We start from the raw sequence: 16,515 nt of genomic DNA, 5'->3' as shown, positions 1-16,515 counted from the left end.
TAAAGGGTCATACAGCACGAAATGTTTCCATATGAATAAAAAAAAAAACAGGCAGTTAACCAGAATGTCCTATGAAAATGTTGCTGATGCATGCTACTGCTTTCCGTTTACTTCCTTATTTCATTTGCTAAAAGGTTTTTTTTTTATTTTGCTTGTAGCTTTAGTTTATGTGATAGGGATTGATTTGGTATCGCAAACGCTATAAAAACAAAACCATTTTTTTTACGATCAGATGGTGCTGCAGGTTTTGTTTAAGTTTAACGGTTTCTCGTTTGGATAGCCTACAAACTTTGAATAGGGATGTAACAACGGTACTATTTTACGCTGCACACGTGCCAAAAATAAATAAATTAAACGAAGTGACCAAAAATGAAAGCAAAAGATTGTCAGCCATGCACATCATTGATCCTAAATGATTACCACAGAAATGATATGAGAGGAAATTATTATACACAGCGTTTAAAAATGGCGATGACCAAATTAATCGTGTTTTTTACCGCCATCTTTGGAGCCATCTTGCTCGGTGAGTTTGTTATTCTTTTTTTTTTAAATGTAAAATGACAAAGATAGTCTCTTATTAATCAATCCTTTGGCTTCTTTCTTGCACTCGGGACAGCTTTCAACCCATTTGCTGTCAAGCCGGAAGTAAAACGTTTATTATTCAAGACATCGTATCACAAAACACTATTTTGTTTTTTGTAAACTGGACATGCCGGCATTTTAGACCTGTGAAATTGCAGTCTCAAAGACAATGTGTTTGTGTCAAATGAAACTGTTGCACAAGATGTGAATATCACCAAGGGCTGGATTAAGTGTTCCGTTGGCCCTGTAGGCACCAGTGTTCCGTAGGCCCAACGCCGTCCCGGCACCAGCTCATGTTGGTTCTGAGCTGTACTAAGCAAGCCAAGCCACACTGTATAATATGTTCGTATGTCTTTGTTTGTAGGCCCCCGATCTTTTTGAAAATCCGGGCCTGATGGGTGCAGACCAGTAAATAGGCCCGAAATTACCAACGCCGACCAAATCACGACTTTGGGTGCCCTCAAAATCTCCGGTATTAGAGCATTTGGAGGGCCGTGAACTTGAGGGTTTGTAAAGAAGGGTGGAAGCCGTGCAGAGGACTGTGAGCTCTTATTTCTGTGAAATTGGGATGAAATAAGGCCCTATACAAGGGCGGATCCAGAACACAATTTTTTGGGGGGGGCCAAAAAAGAAAAATTGGTCCCCCAAAAAGTGGGTCAAAAAAATTACGGCGTGGGGTTCGGGGCCCGCTTAACCCTAAAAGGGCCGGGGGGGGGCGGAATCCGCCCCCCCCTCAACATTTTCCGTGATAGCCTCTAAAAAAATTTTTTTCGCGACCCGAGCTGTTATGACTTTTTAGCCTCGAGCTTTGCGCATCTTTTGATACCAAAAACGTAAAAATCGGACCTCGGGTTGCCGCGTAGCGAAAAATTTTCCGGCGCTACGCGCCGTGAAAACTGAATTTTCGCATATACGTCGTGTACACAGAGCAGAATTGCCATTCGTACATATGAATAATTAATTAGCCATAACTCCAAAACCCTTTGACCTATAGTCATAAAATTTCTTGGGTATGTCAAGGAAGAGTTGCTCTATGCATGTATCGAGTTTCAAAATTTTTCGTCACTCGATGGCCGAGATCTTAGGGGGGGGGGCCGAATCCGCCCCCCCCCCCCGGCTGAGAGATGGTCAAAATAACCCGGCCCCTTTAGGGTTAAACCATTTAACCAATGTTTTTTGAGGAAAAGATGGTGGTGTACTCATTGCCTGCCTTTATTGCGATGTCACATAAAAAAAATAAAAAAATAAAAAATTGGTTTCGTTTTTTTTTTTTTGGGGGGGGGGCATGGCCCCCTTTGGCCCCCCCTGGATCCGCCCTTGGCCCTATATGGCTCTATTTAGCAATGGAGCGCAGGCAGCCTTTTTCAAAATGGCGATGGGCTCCATTGACTTCTTTTAGGGGTAATCATATTTGGATGAAAGTCTCTTCAAAAAGTCATTGATTAACTCCCCAAAATTAACAGAAAATGAAAGATGATGAAATAAGCTTTAATTTGATGTGTTTCTCAAACACCTTGGAGAGTTAATGTGAGTATTTTAAACGATTTTCGAAAGTGCGCGTCATTACCACTGAAGTCTATGGCAGTATTTTCTGGTCTGCAACCTGGGCCCAATTTCACGGCGCTGCAAAGCACACAAATTTGCTTAGCACAAAAACAGTCTGGCTTATAAAAGCAGATTACCAGCCAAAACTCCATGCGAATTTCAAGCTAAGCACACAACAGCTGAATACTAATCACGAGCAATATACATCACATGGAGTTTTGGCTGGTAACCTGCTTTTATAAGCCAGACTCTCTTTTGTGCTAAGCAAATGTTTGTGCTGAGCAGCGCCGTGAAATTGGCCCCTGATATCCCCAGTGCTTTTGTTATTGATTTGTACTCCATTTGTGTTCCAGTGCGTTCTGTGGACGTGAGTTTGTCGAGAACGAGTCGTTACGAACTGGAGGGCCGTACAACCTCGTTTGCATGTATCGTAACGAGAGATATGAGCGAAGACAGTCCATACTACATCATTTGGAGTCTGGACACCAGCGAGATCAATTTTCTCTTAAGTAATTCGACGAGTGACTTTCTCCATGTTACCCTGCACAGGAACATGTCGGGTGCAGTCCTGGTGTGCGAGGTGTTCTCGCCTAGCTTCAATATCAAAAATGCCACATGGACACTTGACGTCATGTGTAAGTTTAAATATGCATTTCCCCGTGATATGTTTTCGAGTTTCACCTCGAAAAAAATATATTTTTTCCAATTGCTATTTTCTTTGCAATATTAAAGTTATTCACTTTTGAATGAAACATCGAAAGAAAAAATATCCACCGACGTTCAGTTATTGAATTAGTTCTCCACAAACTTCGAATTATCCGAGCTGCCAGACAATAATTCGGCTCTCGCAGGATGAGTTCATTTGTGTGCACTGAATAATGTACGTTAGATATGTTGGTTTTATAGACAATGATGATTTCTAATGATTGATGCGACCAAAACTATAAAAAAAAAATCCCATTTCAGATCCACCAAATGGCGTGACTCTAGATGTGAACTCTACCCACTCTTGCGAGAGTGACTCGATGTGTAGCGCCGATGTCACGGTCGGGCGTTTCTACCGTTTCACCTGCAATGCCTCCGGTTCGAATCCCGCCAGTAACATCACCTGGCTGATCAACACTAAGGGCAGATGGCGAACAACTCAGAGAGAGATTCCCGCGGATAGGAGCCGGTCTCACCAAGCTGAGACCGATACGGACTGGGATGCTTCGAGTCATATCAACCTTCAAATACTCCCGGAGGATCGACACGGCAGTATCGCGTGCAGGGTGATGTTCCTTGACGACAACACGGTGTTTAGAGAGATCGTCATGAAGCTGCAGGTCGTGGAGCCCGTGGAGGAACCCGGTGAGTATTATCAAAGGTTCCATGAGATGACTTTTCTTAGAAACACATGTCGTGCAACTTTCTACTCCTCTTATAAAATGCATGAAAGCTATTAGATATCCCTTTTGGTTACTTTGATTGAAAAGTGCACTTCTTGAAATATTTAAAAATTGTCCATTGCCTTTCCGGACAACTGAGAGCGCTGCTGCTGTGATGTCATTTCAGGAAGGCACTGCTCAATTGAGGGGGTTTCTGTTCAAATTTTGAACCCTAAAAATGACAAGGTACAATCAGTCAGTCAATGAATCATCAGTCGGTGAGATGGCTGTAAAGAGAAGACACTGGGCACAAACAATACGATTCTAACAAATCGCAAAATACGATTTTACGTAGGAGATAGGCCTACAGTTCCTCTGCCAGAAAACCCGGAGCTGGCGAAATGGGTGATGGTTGCCTGCATCCCAACAGCGGCGATTATTATTGCTTGTGTAATTGGCATGGCGATTGCTCGAAAACTCAAACATCAATCGGCACCGCGCCAGCCACGCCCACAAGCAGCTGCAACTCCGCCTTCTTCTCTTAAAGAGGTAAATTTAATAAAGGGTCATCTGAACATTTTTCGTCAGTATTTATATACGTTAAACCGGAGGTCGCAGGTTAAAATCCTCATTCAGAATATGTCCCTGTTCAATCATTTTTAGTCATCGAAAAATCTCAACTCAATTAACAGCAGTAAATGGTCGTATAACCCACACGGAGGAGACTGAGGTGAATATGGATTCTTTCTGCAATTTCGAAGTCTCGATAATCGATATTTGCCAGATCTAACCACCTAACCACACCGCCACTTGCTATGATCTCAGATCATGCCTGTGTTAAGTGTTATAGTCTTCTGACAGGCTATAAGCGCCCTGAACGAAAGCATATAACATTATAACATTGCAGATTTTACAACTCATCCAAAGACATGTTTCATCGCACAATCGAAAATTGCGAAACAAAGTGTGAAAAATCATCGATTTCGTTTTAGGCTTCAAATGAGTAGGCAGGCCTTAGGGCTACAGTGTTTAAGTACACTTTTGCTTACCCTGGCTGGTTTGGAATGTTTTATTGTCCTTGTTTTCTGTTCCTCTATCTCCTCTCTCCTTTCAAACTGTCCACCCTCCCTCCCCCCCGGCCCATTCCTTCTCGCATCTTTCAGTCCCATCAGTCTTGTCTGGTTATACTTTTTCAATTTCCAGTTTTCGTTTACTTTATGATATACATTTGCTCATGCCACTGTACTTTTGTTTATTTGTTGGCAGAGTAAATAATAAGAATAATAATAAATAACCAAACCAATAGTGTTGCACATTAGTTACGTCTACGTTGATGATAACATCACATGTAAAAGTGAAAGAGGAGAACTCAATATTTTAAATTATATATTTCCTGTTTCAATTTCTTTTTTTGTTATTATTCATTTTTTGAATGAACCCAGGGGGAGAGTCACGTGTCCGAAGATGAGGGTTTGTATCAGGAGTTGCCAGTGATTCACGACCAACAAACAGAACGATCAAGTACAGACCAGAGCACCCCCCTTTATCACACCACCATCAACTAAGACTTCTGTCAAAGGAAAAAAAACAGTTTATTTTCGGTGTTTCACAACAATGTATGTGTTGGAGTTGTTTGCTCGTTGGTCCCTGAAGTACTAAATCAAGTAAATGTATCACTGACCTTGTATCTATTAGAAACAGAGATATCTCTAATTTGTTAAATTTGCGCGCCATAGCAAACGGTTAAAAAGTAAATTATAAGGCCAAAAAAAAAGTCTCCGGTTTCTGGTATGGAGCTTGTCCAAGTGGTGCGGCGACGCGGCTTTTTTTTTTACCCGACTTTTTTGCTTCAAATGTCGGCTGATGACTGCAAATGGTGCCCGACTAAACTTAGTGCAAATTTATGGGAGTCCAGAGAGGCCACATAAAGCTTATTTTTGATCATAACCCCATCTAAAACACGTTGAAATTGCGCAGCAGCAGAATTCCAGTCAAACCAGTAGGTTTGGCAGTTTTGAGACATCATCTTTCATTGAAAAAAAAACTTTTTCATTTTGCCGACGCGCATGGCTACGGCGACGCGCGCACATACCAGAAACCGGAGACTTTTTTTTTGGCCTAAATATGCTGTAGTACAGTTGGGGAGATCACCAGAATTTGTTTCAGTTTTTTTGTTGTATGTGCATGGTACTGTCCGCCAAGGAGCTTATTTTTTTCATCGGCGTTGGTTGGTTTGTCTGTGAACAAGATAACTCAACAATTTTTGGATGAATTTTCATGAAAAAAAAATTGGGGCGGTCCTTGGTACAAGTACAAATCGATTAGATTCTGGAAGTGATCCGGATCTGAGTTTTTTTTTAAGGATTCTTCACCATTTTGTATTTGCAAATGTGCTATAGATCATGAAAATCTCTGTTTTACGACCTTAATGTAAACAGTCACGCACAGTCAACCAGGTTGACCGTATGGAAATGGCACAATTCTGCTAGATACACTTTGAAAATCTGCTAGCTTCTATTTTTTAGAGGTACTATGAGAAATGCTGTTCAAATTTTAAGTGTCGATACATTATGATATGTAAGTCCAGTGGATATGCCAGTAATTCTTTTGGGGATCTACCCAATGTTCCCCAATACCGATGTTCCCCACTACCGATGTTCCCCCAAATCCTTCGGTATTGGGGAACATCGGTATTGGGGAACATAGGTATGCACCCTTCTTTTGGGTGCACTGACACTAGGGGGGGGGGGGATTGTGGGGGTTTGCGCTCTTTGAGTGCCTTCTAGTTAATAATGTGGAATACACCCATCAACGCCTGGACCAGACGTGAAAAAAGTGGGACTTGAACGAAGTTGGGCCCAGTTGAAACAATCTAGACCGATGCTGAATAATTGTTCAACCCAATTGGCAAAATCCAGAATCCATGTCGTATTGGGAGTAGGCCTACTGCAGTTACATACTGCTGTGTTTTTTTTCCAATCGTGGCTGACACAAAGACGGATCGAAATTGGTTCTTGACAACTTGTTAGTGCCGCAATTTAACGTGAGAAAATCAATGTCAGATGATTGCGCAAATTTTGTAAGGACCACGTACTGATGGTCATGTTTTTTTAGAGAGATATGCACTCGACGCGCGAGCTGTATAGCTCATAATAAGTACATCGTTGGGTTGTTTTTGATTGAAACTATCACTCGTCCGATATTGATGCTCTTTGTGTTTAATCACACAAATCAAATGTACGTCGGAATTCTGAAAATGTAATATGTTAGTTTTCGCAGGACAAATTTTGTTGTCACACTTTAACAGTTTTGTACAGTAAACATGTCTTACATGTACATGTTTTTAGCATAACGGGCATAGTGACAGACTGTATTTAATCCGCATGAAGATAATGAAAAAGTAAGTGCTCCAAAGTTAGTGTACGTACCGGTAGCTATAGGGTCAATCTAATAAGAAAAGAAATGCAATTTTGAAACGAGGAAATGGGCATGTGCAAAAACTGTGTTTAACAATTAAACACTTTTCTAAACACTTTCTTGCTATCAGTTTGTAAACATGTTTAAATACTAAACATGTTTATAGAGTAAGGATGGATAGTGTTTAGCAATTGAACATTGATGTTTAGGAATTGGACACGTAATGTTTAGCCTCTAAACATGTTTAGAAAGTGATAGCAAGATAGTGTTTAATTGCTAAACACACTTTTTAGAGTGTACCTTTTATGTATATATGAAAGTACATGTACTGTAAATATTTACTGTTTAAGCCCCTGTCACACCTTTGCGTATCTGGATTCCTTATGAGTTCCTTATCAAAAATTTTCAATACGCAGCCGTACGCTCAATTAACGTCGAAATGTTTTGATCACTTTGACTTATGTGCGACGCACATCTAGCGTAAAAGTAACGAATTCAGCGCATCCATTGCGTATGAGATGGGTATGAGTAACGTATGCAGTGCGCAAGTTCGCCATCTGTGCGTTTCTCATAAGTTACGAATAAGTACAATGCGCTGCCCGCTCGCAGGACGAGCGGTACTAATTCGTGCAATACGTCGCTATGTATACGTCCAATATAGGAGGTCAGCGTATTGCCGCGTATGAACGGCTTATTCCTCCCGAACACATAGCGTACTCGTACCGCGCTCGACCGATGCGGGACCGATGCGCTGCGTATTTATAACTTATGACCTGCGTAACAGCGTACGCAGCGTAGTTTTGTCCATGCCCAAAACTATCCAGCGTACTGGGCCGTACCATGCGTATATCTGCTTACATAAAACCTACACAAAACGATAGAGATGCATATGAGGTGCGTATTGTGCGTACGACTGCGTATGAAAAAAATGTCAATGCGCAAGTCATAAGGAATTAGGATACGCAGAAGTGTGACAGGGCCCTAAAGCCCCTGTCACACCTTTGCGTATCCTAATTCCTTATGAGTTCCTTATCAATTTTTTTCAATACGCAGCCGTACGATCAAAAACGTCAAAATTTGTTGATTACTTTGACTTATGTGCGACGCACATCTAGCGAACAAGTAACGAATTCAGCGCATCCACTGCGTATGAGATGCGTATGAGTTGCGTATGCAGTGCGCAAGTTCGCTATTTGTGCGTTTCTCTTAAGTTACGAATAAGTACAATGCGCTGCCCGCTCGCAGGATGAGCGGTACTAATTCGTGCAATACGTCGGCATTCGATATGAGTTCGTTCAGCGGGCATAGAGGTCAGCGTATTACCGCGTATGAACGGCTTATCCCCCTTAAACACATAGCGTATTCGCACCGCGCTCGACCGATGCGGGACCGATACGCTGCGTATTTATAACTTATGACCTGCGTACCAGCGTACGCAGCGTAGTTTTGTGCATGCCCAAAACTATCCAGCGTACTGGGCCGTACCATGCGTATGCCTGCGTACATAAAACTTACACAAAACGATAGAGATGCATATGAGGTGCGTATTGTGCGTACGACTGCGCATGAAAAAAATGTCAATGCGCACCTCATAAGGAATTAGGATACGCAGAAGTGTGACAGGGCCCTTAGGCACAAACAAGCGCACGTTAGAGAAGGCAGACGCGTGAAATATTAAATAGATCATTCCGTGCTGTATATATTACAACGACTGTATAGGCTTTGTTCGCGTTACGTACACCAGGAATAACCGACGCAATCTGTAGTGGTGACGCGTTAAACCTCGCCCATGCAATCACTGCTATCAGGGAAAATTAACCCAACAGAAGACGTCCGTGGCCATGGAGTTTGTGTGATACAGATTGATTTGGTTTTCATATCGCAAACGTATAAAAACAAAACTAATGGTTTCATGATTCGATATTGCTCATGTTTTTGTTGAAGTTTAAAGGTTTCCCTTTAGGTACAAACATTGACCAAGGATGAAACAACTGTACCATGCGCTGCAAACGTGCCAAAATAAATGAATAAACCGAAACAACAAACTGCATGAAAGCAAAAGATTGTCAGCGATGCACAAATTGATTATATCACGGAAATAGTGCTAGAGAAACTCACTGCAGTATGTAAACAAAATGGCGATGACCAAATTAATCGTATCTTGTACTGCCATCTTTGGAGCCATTTTGCTCGGTGAGTGTGACATTCTTCTCTTTTTTTATGACATGTTGTAAAATGTAAAATATAGTCTGTTAGTAATCAATCCTTTCGTTCATTTCTGGCACTCGTGACAGAATTAAACCCATGTGAGGGAATTTTTGTCAAGCCAGAAGTAAAACGCTCACAAGTAAAACGCTCATCACAAAACAGTGGTGTTTTTGTTGTGTATAAACTGGGAATGCCGGCATTTTACACCTGTTTTGCAGTATCAAAGACGATGTGATGGTGTCAAATGAAATTGCTGCAGTGCTGCACAAGATAGCCTCGTTAGCCCCCCCCCCCCCCAAAAAAAAACGTCTCCGGTTTCTGATATGCGCCGTAGCCATGCGCGTCGGCACAATGAAAAAGTTTTTTTTTTCGATAAAAGATGATGTCTCAAAACCGCCGAACTCACTGGTTTGAATGGAATCCTGCTGCTGCACAATTTTAACGTGTTTTTAGATGGGGTTATGATCGAGTATAAGCTTTATGTGGCCTCTCTGGACTCCCATATAATTATTTGCACTAAGTTTAGTCGGGCACCGTTTGCAGTAATCAGCCGACATTTGAAGCTTTTTTTTGGCCTTATTGGTACTCCATTTGTTTTCAGTGCGTTCTGTGGAGGTGAGTTTGTCGAGAACGAGTCGTTACGAACTGGAGGGCCATTTGATCTCGTTCGCGTGTATCGTAACGAGAGACGACATGAGCGGAGACGATCCGTATTACATCGTTTGGATTCTGGACGGCAGGTTGATCAGCAGTCAATTTGTTCGAGAGACATCCACATCGAGACACGTCCTCAATATTTCCCTGTACAGAAATATGTCGGGCTCAGTCCTGTCGTGTGTAGTGGTCAATTATGGCTTCAGCAAAAATGCGACTTGGACAATCGACGTCATGTGTAAGCTGCCTTTAAAGATGTATTCCCCGAGCTATTTTTGAGTTTTACCTCGAAAAATATATATATATCTTTTTTGGTCACTTGCTTTTTTCTTAACAATTACTGGGAATGGGTCTTTAGGGAGACTTTCCCATAGACGTGCCAAAAAAATGTCAAACTTAAATGTGCCCTAACCCAATATTCCCTTGTGCTTTTCCCACAAATTTCGGTACGTTTACTAATAATACACGAGCAACAAATTTAACCTAATGGCGACAAAAAAATCCTCTAAAGGAAGGCTGTGCCATTAGGGAGACAGTTATGTGTCTCCCTAATGACCGGTGTCTCCCTATTTTCGAAGAAATTACGATTACGTGTCTCCCTATACATTTAGTCATATAGAGTTATTCGCTTTTGAAAGAGACATCGAACGAAAAAACAACAACCGACGTTTAGTTATTGAATTATTTCTCCCCAAAACTCAAATTATCAAATAGCTGCCAGACAATAATGGACCGATCCAGTAAGCCCCGCCCACTGCGCACTTGGCAAAATAACACGTGCTGCTCTCCAATGCCACACTGCATTTTCCTGCCGCGCTCATCATACGCGCGTGCACGCATGCCGGACTTTTGTGTACGCATGTCGGACATAAATCACGGCTGTGATTGGTCAGAATACCATGGGGCGGTGCTTACTGGATCGGTCCATTCGGCTCACGCAGGGTGAGTTCATTTGTGCGCACTGAATAAAAGATTTTTTTTTAGAGGGTTGCAGACGCCCAAAGTCGGAACAATGCATTTCGTTCGGGAAAAAAATACAATTTTGAAGACAATAATCGTTAATTGAAAATTTGTATGCAACTTTTTTTTTATATATATATATATATTTTTAAAAAGTACATTACATGCGTTGGTTTAAATAGTATATAATTATGATTTTCCTTAATGGTTGTTCCGACCCCCCCCCCCCCCAAATCCCATTTCAGATCCACCGGACCGCGTGACTCTAGATGTGAACTCTACCCACTCTTGCGAGAGTGACTCGATGTGTAGCGCCGATGTCACGGTCGGGCGTTACTACCGTTTCACCTGCAATGCCTCCGGTTCGAATCCCGCCAGTAACATCACCTGGCTGATCAACACCAAGGGCAGATGGGGAACGACTCAGAGAGAGATTCCCGCGGATAGGAGTCGGTCTCACCAAGCTGAGACCGACACGGACTGGGATACTTCGAGTCATATCAACCTTCAGATACTCCCAGAGGATCGACACGGCAGCGTCGAGTGCAGGGTGATGTTCCTCGACGAAACACGGTGTTTAGAGAGATCGTCATGAAACTGCAGGTCGTGGAGCCCGTGGAGGAACCCCGTGAGTATTATAACATGAGATAGATTTTTCTGAAGAATACATTTGTGCAACTATCTATTATACTCCTCTTAGGCCAAAAAAAATAAGTCTCCGGTTTCTGGTATGGAGCTTGTCCAAAAAGTGGTGCGGCGACGCGGCTTTTTTTTTTTTTTACTTGACTTTTTTGCTTCAAATGTCGGCTGATGACTGCAAAGGGTGCCCGACTAAACTTAGTGCAAATATATGGGAGTCCAGAGAGGCCACATAAAGCCTATTCTCGATCATAACCCCATCTAAAAACACGTTAAAACTGTGCAGTAGCAGGATTCCAGTCAAACCAGTGAGTTTGGCGGTTTTGAGACATCATCATTCATTGAAAAAAAAACGTTTTCATTTTGCCGACGCGCATGGCTACGGCGACGCGCGCGCATACCAGAAACCGGAGACTTTTTTTTTTGGCCTTAAATGTATGAAAACTGTTCACAATGCTTCTCGGTTACTTTGATTAAAATGTTTAAATGCCTTTCCGGACAACTGAGGGCGCCGTTGTTGTGATGTCATTTGAGGAAGACACTGTTCAATTTAGTGGTTTTCTGTTAAAAATTGTGAACCCCAAAATTTGATCATTATACTATTCAAAGCAATCCATGGATTCTCACCAGTTTTAGCTGTGTTAAATCCTTCATGTTGTGAAAAGGGCTGCAGTTGGGATTGGAATCATTTGCCTGGCTGTCAGTCATCATGGCAAGACCTCAGTTGAATGCTCAAGGGCAAATGATTCCAATCCCAAACCACATCAGCTTTTTTTCACAACATGCAGGATTTTACACAGCTAACATAACACATCACTGAAATTGATTTAGGCAAAGAACTCAGTCACAGTGTCCAAAAATGTTGTTGTGATCAATTGACCATTGTGCAGTGATGCGTGACTGAAATTAAATGCAACTCATAGGGGTTTTGTCCAAGGATGAGAAGTATCTGCACAATCAAAAATATTGAGAGGTTGGGTGTTGTGGTTAAAAAACAGTCAGACGGACACTTTTTGGTGACATAGTGACTTTCGAGTTTCAGTTGCTGTTTTCCTAGCAGTATAAAAGTGTTCCCTTTTGAATGAGCCATCGAACGAAAAATAAATCTACAGACATTTTGTTGTTGATTTTTTTCTCCACACATTTCAATTGATCATAATCTGCCAGCCAATAATACAGCTCTCATTGGGTTCATTGTGCATACTTAGGCCAAATAAAAAATATGTTTAGCGTCCTGCCTTTTTGAAAAAAAGGGAAGCGGGAGGCCCTTTTTTCCTCCAAAAGGGTCGCCCGACCGGGCTATTTGGTAAGATGGCCGCCATTTTTTTTCAAATGGCCGCCATTGGACTCAGGAAATGACCAGCTTTATATGGGCTAGATGCAACAAAAAAGAGGCCAACATGATGTTACCGTTTTATAATTTATCATTTTTTCGGTGTAAAAAAAGAAAGGAGGGGCCTCCATAAAGGAAGCGGGCGAGAACGCTACACTTGTTGTTTTTTTATTTGGCCTAAATGAAAGCCATTTTGCAAATGGTTGCAGCTAGGTGCCCAGAGTAGGAATAAAGCAAATCTTTCGTTTGGACATAACAGTCAATATAAAATTCCTAAAGAAAAAAAAAAAATTTTAAAAGCATGGGTGGCAACTTTAATTTACGAATAAAAATATAAAATTCGTTGAGAGAAAAAAACCCACGTTTTTTCAAGAGCATGGGGTGTGAACTTTAATGAACGAAAATCCGAGTAATTAACAGAGTCAGTTTTTCTTAGTAAATGAGGAGTGTTGGTTTAAAGTGCTTATAATTATGATTGATCACTTTTGATTGAGACATCGAACGAAAAAAAATCCACCGACAGGTTAGTTATTGAATTATTTCCGACAAAAAACAAACAAAACAAAACAAAACAATCTCATTTCAGATCCACCAAAGCGCGTGACTCTAGATGTGAACTCTACCCACTCTTGCGAGAGTGACTCGATGTGTAGCGCCGATGTCACGGTCGGGCGTTACTACCGTTTCACCTGCAATGCCTCCGGTTCGAATCCCGCCAGTAACATCACCTGGCTGATCAACACCAAGGGCAGATGGGGAACAACTCAGAGAGAGATTCCTGCGGATTGGAGCCGGTCTCGCCAAGCTGAGACCGACACGGACTGGGATACTTCGAGCCATATCAACCTTCAGATACTCCCGGAGGATCGACACGGCAGCGTCGCGTGCAGGGTGATGTTCCTTGACGAAAGGACGGTGTTTAGAGAGATCGTCATGAAACTGCAGGTCGTGGAGCCGGAGGCACCGCGTAAGTATTATTATGTCTTTCTGGTCATTTATTCACCAATAAGTAATTTTGAATTACGGCATGACTTGTGGGGTTAAGGAGTCCTTTCATAATTCTTAAATATAACTTTTACTATATTAACACATTAAAGTCACACCCTTTTGCTTCAGTTTTTTTAATACATAGAATATTTATAAGATTCTTGACCTTTGTTAATCATCAAGTGTCTTGTGTTTACTTTCATCTTGATAGTTAGAAAATATCAGATAAAACAGATGACAATTTTATTTGGTTAAAGACCTGTTGACGTTATGCCTTGTCAACTACCAAAACGGTTTAATTCAAGTAATTATTGTCGTGAGCTTAAATCATAATATTTAAGTTAACCTTTATCTGTCATTTCCTTTGATCTTCTTTTTCCTCGCATACTCATTGCAACTTAATTCATTAAAAATTTACACCTTAAGAACTCCTATCCCGGTTGATGCTGATTATAGTAGCTTTAGTGAGTGGACGGTGGGGGGGGGGGGCGGCGGCGGTGAAAATTTGAATCTGCCATGCACAAAATGGCTGCTGTCTTGTTGCTGGCACAACTATTACTGAAGCTTCACATGTCTCCCTGTACGTCTTGGTTGTACAGGCTTCAGTGAATTTTCCATTGTACTTATGATTTGCATTTTCATGGTTATGTAACCACGTACTAAATGGGATTCAGCTTTCTGCTTTGCTCCCTGTGATTCTTATTTGCATGTGCATCTCACAACTCCTGCTGGGTTGTAACGCACTCAATTGAATGACCATTCATCCATACATTTCATTAAGTGTTACTTAAATTATTTTTAAAGGCTTAGTGAGATGATTTTTTCTTACCAACACATTTTGTGCAACACTGCAACTTTCTGTTCCTCTTCAATGTATGGAAAGTATTTGACATCCCGTTTTGGTTCATTTGATTGAAATTGTGCAATTCTTTAGAATTGTTAAAATATTTCCGTGTTTTTTCCGGGCAACTGAGGGCGCTGCTGCTGTGATGTCATTTCATGAATACACTGTTTAATTTGGAGTTTTTCAATTCAATTTTTGAACTAAACAAATTTGCTCATTGCTCACTAGTGACGGTCAGTCTGTGAGTGAGTCAGTCAGTCCATGAAATCGGTGCAAAGAAGAGGCTATGGACACACAAATATGTAAAATATGATTTTAACTAGGACTTTGAAATGTTGTTCCTTTGCCATAAACCCAGAGCTGGTGAAATGGGTGATGGTGGCCTGCATCCCAGCAGCGGCGATTGTTATTGCTTGTGTTATTGCCATGGTGATTGCTTGAAAACTGAAACATCAATCGGAACTGCGCCAACCACGCCCACCAGCAACTCCGCCATCTTCTCTTAAAGAGGTAATATTTAATAAAGGGTCATGAATACCTGCTAATGGTACCCTTGGAAAACCTTTCGTCGTCATTAATTATACCTTTGGGAGACACCTGACATTATAGGGAGACATTTTAATGTCTCCGTAATGTCACAGCTCCTATTAAAGGGAAGATACAACATTTGCAAACATAAAAAACCCGAAATGATCAAATTATCACGAAATACCTTACTGAATTGTTAGGGAATGACAGTCTAAAGCATCCTGTAAAATTGTGGCTCCCGATGTGCTGACATTTTCCAAAAAAACCTGTTTTTCCAACGATGGTCGGCCTACCAGTGTTGGTCCTATATTTTCATATTTAGTTTTTCCGCATTTTCCTTGCAATTGATTACACACCTGTGAAGGGGTACAAGCCTGCTAGAGTGATCTTTGACCTTACAATTTCCCAAAGTCTTTACATTTTTCCGTTTCATCTTAAGTAAGGTCAAGGGAACCAGACTACAAGAACATGATTGGTTTTCTTGGTTTTTCCAGCATATACAAGCACAAAACGTGAAACAAGTCAGTTTAACAATATTTGCTATAACATACTAATCCTCCAAATCCATTTATTTCTGAAAATTGCAGCAAAAGCAAATGTTGTACATTCCCTCTGAGAGGCAAAAGAAAAATAGGCTAGATCGATTGCTCGTGGTCCAAAACATAAACCGACATTCGTGGGGTAGGTTAAGGTAAATTAGGGCTAGGTGACATTAAAGATGGAAACAATTTTGTGCACAAATCTACGGAAATGTCTTCGGAGGTTGCATGTTAAAATTCTCATTCAGAAAATGTCTCTGTTCAACTTTACAATCATTTTTAGTCATAGCAAAATCTCAGCTCAGTTAATAGCAGGAAATAGTCACATAACCCGCAAAGAAGAGAGATGAGGTTCCTTCTGCAATTTCGAAGTCTCGATATTTGCCAGATCCAACCACACCGTCACTTGCTATGATCTCAGCCCATGCATGCGTAATTGTTACTTCTGACAAGCTATAAGCGCCCTGAACAAAGGCATACACAGATTGCTAGAAGTACGAGAGCACCACTTCGGTATAGTATTGCAGATTTGAAACTCATCATATGACGTTATTCATCGTACAATCATGAAAAATTGCGAAAGAACTGTGAAAAAAACATCGATTTATTTTCACCTTTGAAATAATGAACCGACAGTGTTGCACAGTTACGTTTACGCTGATGATAATCTCACATTTAAAAGTGAAACAGAGGAGAACTTTTAAAACCTTTTAAAAGTACATTTTCCTGCTTCAATTTATTTTTTACTGAAACAAGGTGGAGAGTCACGTGTTTGAAGATGACGGTCTGTATCAGGAGTTGCCAGTGGTTCACGACCAACAAACAGAACGATCAAGTCCAGACCAGAACACCCCTTCTATCACACCACCATCAACTAATATTAAAGAACCCATTCGGAAGGGTCGTCGGTGA

At 41.3% G+C, this 16,515-nt stretch overlaps 1 pseudogene; it reads left to right on the top strand.

Annotated features, from left to right (window-relative positions):
* Nucleotides 1-465: 465 nt before the first annotated feature.
* Nucleotides 466-16,515, top strand: LOC119732300 (annotated as a pseudogene).

This window comes from Patiria miniata, unplaced genomic scaffold (genome assembly GCF_015706575.1).
Source record: "Patiria miniata isolate m_02_andy unplaced genomic scaffold, ASM1570657v1 HiC_scaffold_1, whole genome shotgun sequence".
NCBI lineage: Eukaryota > Metazoa > Echinodermata > Asteroidea > Valvatida > Asterinidae > Patiria > Patiria miniata.
This window is presented reverse-complemented; position numbering and strand designations above follow the sequence as displayed.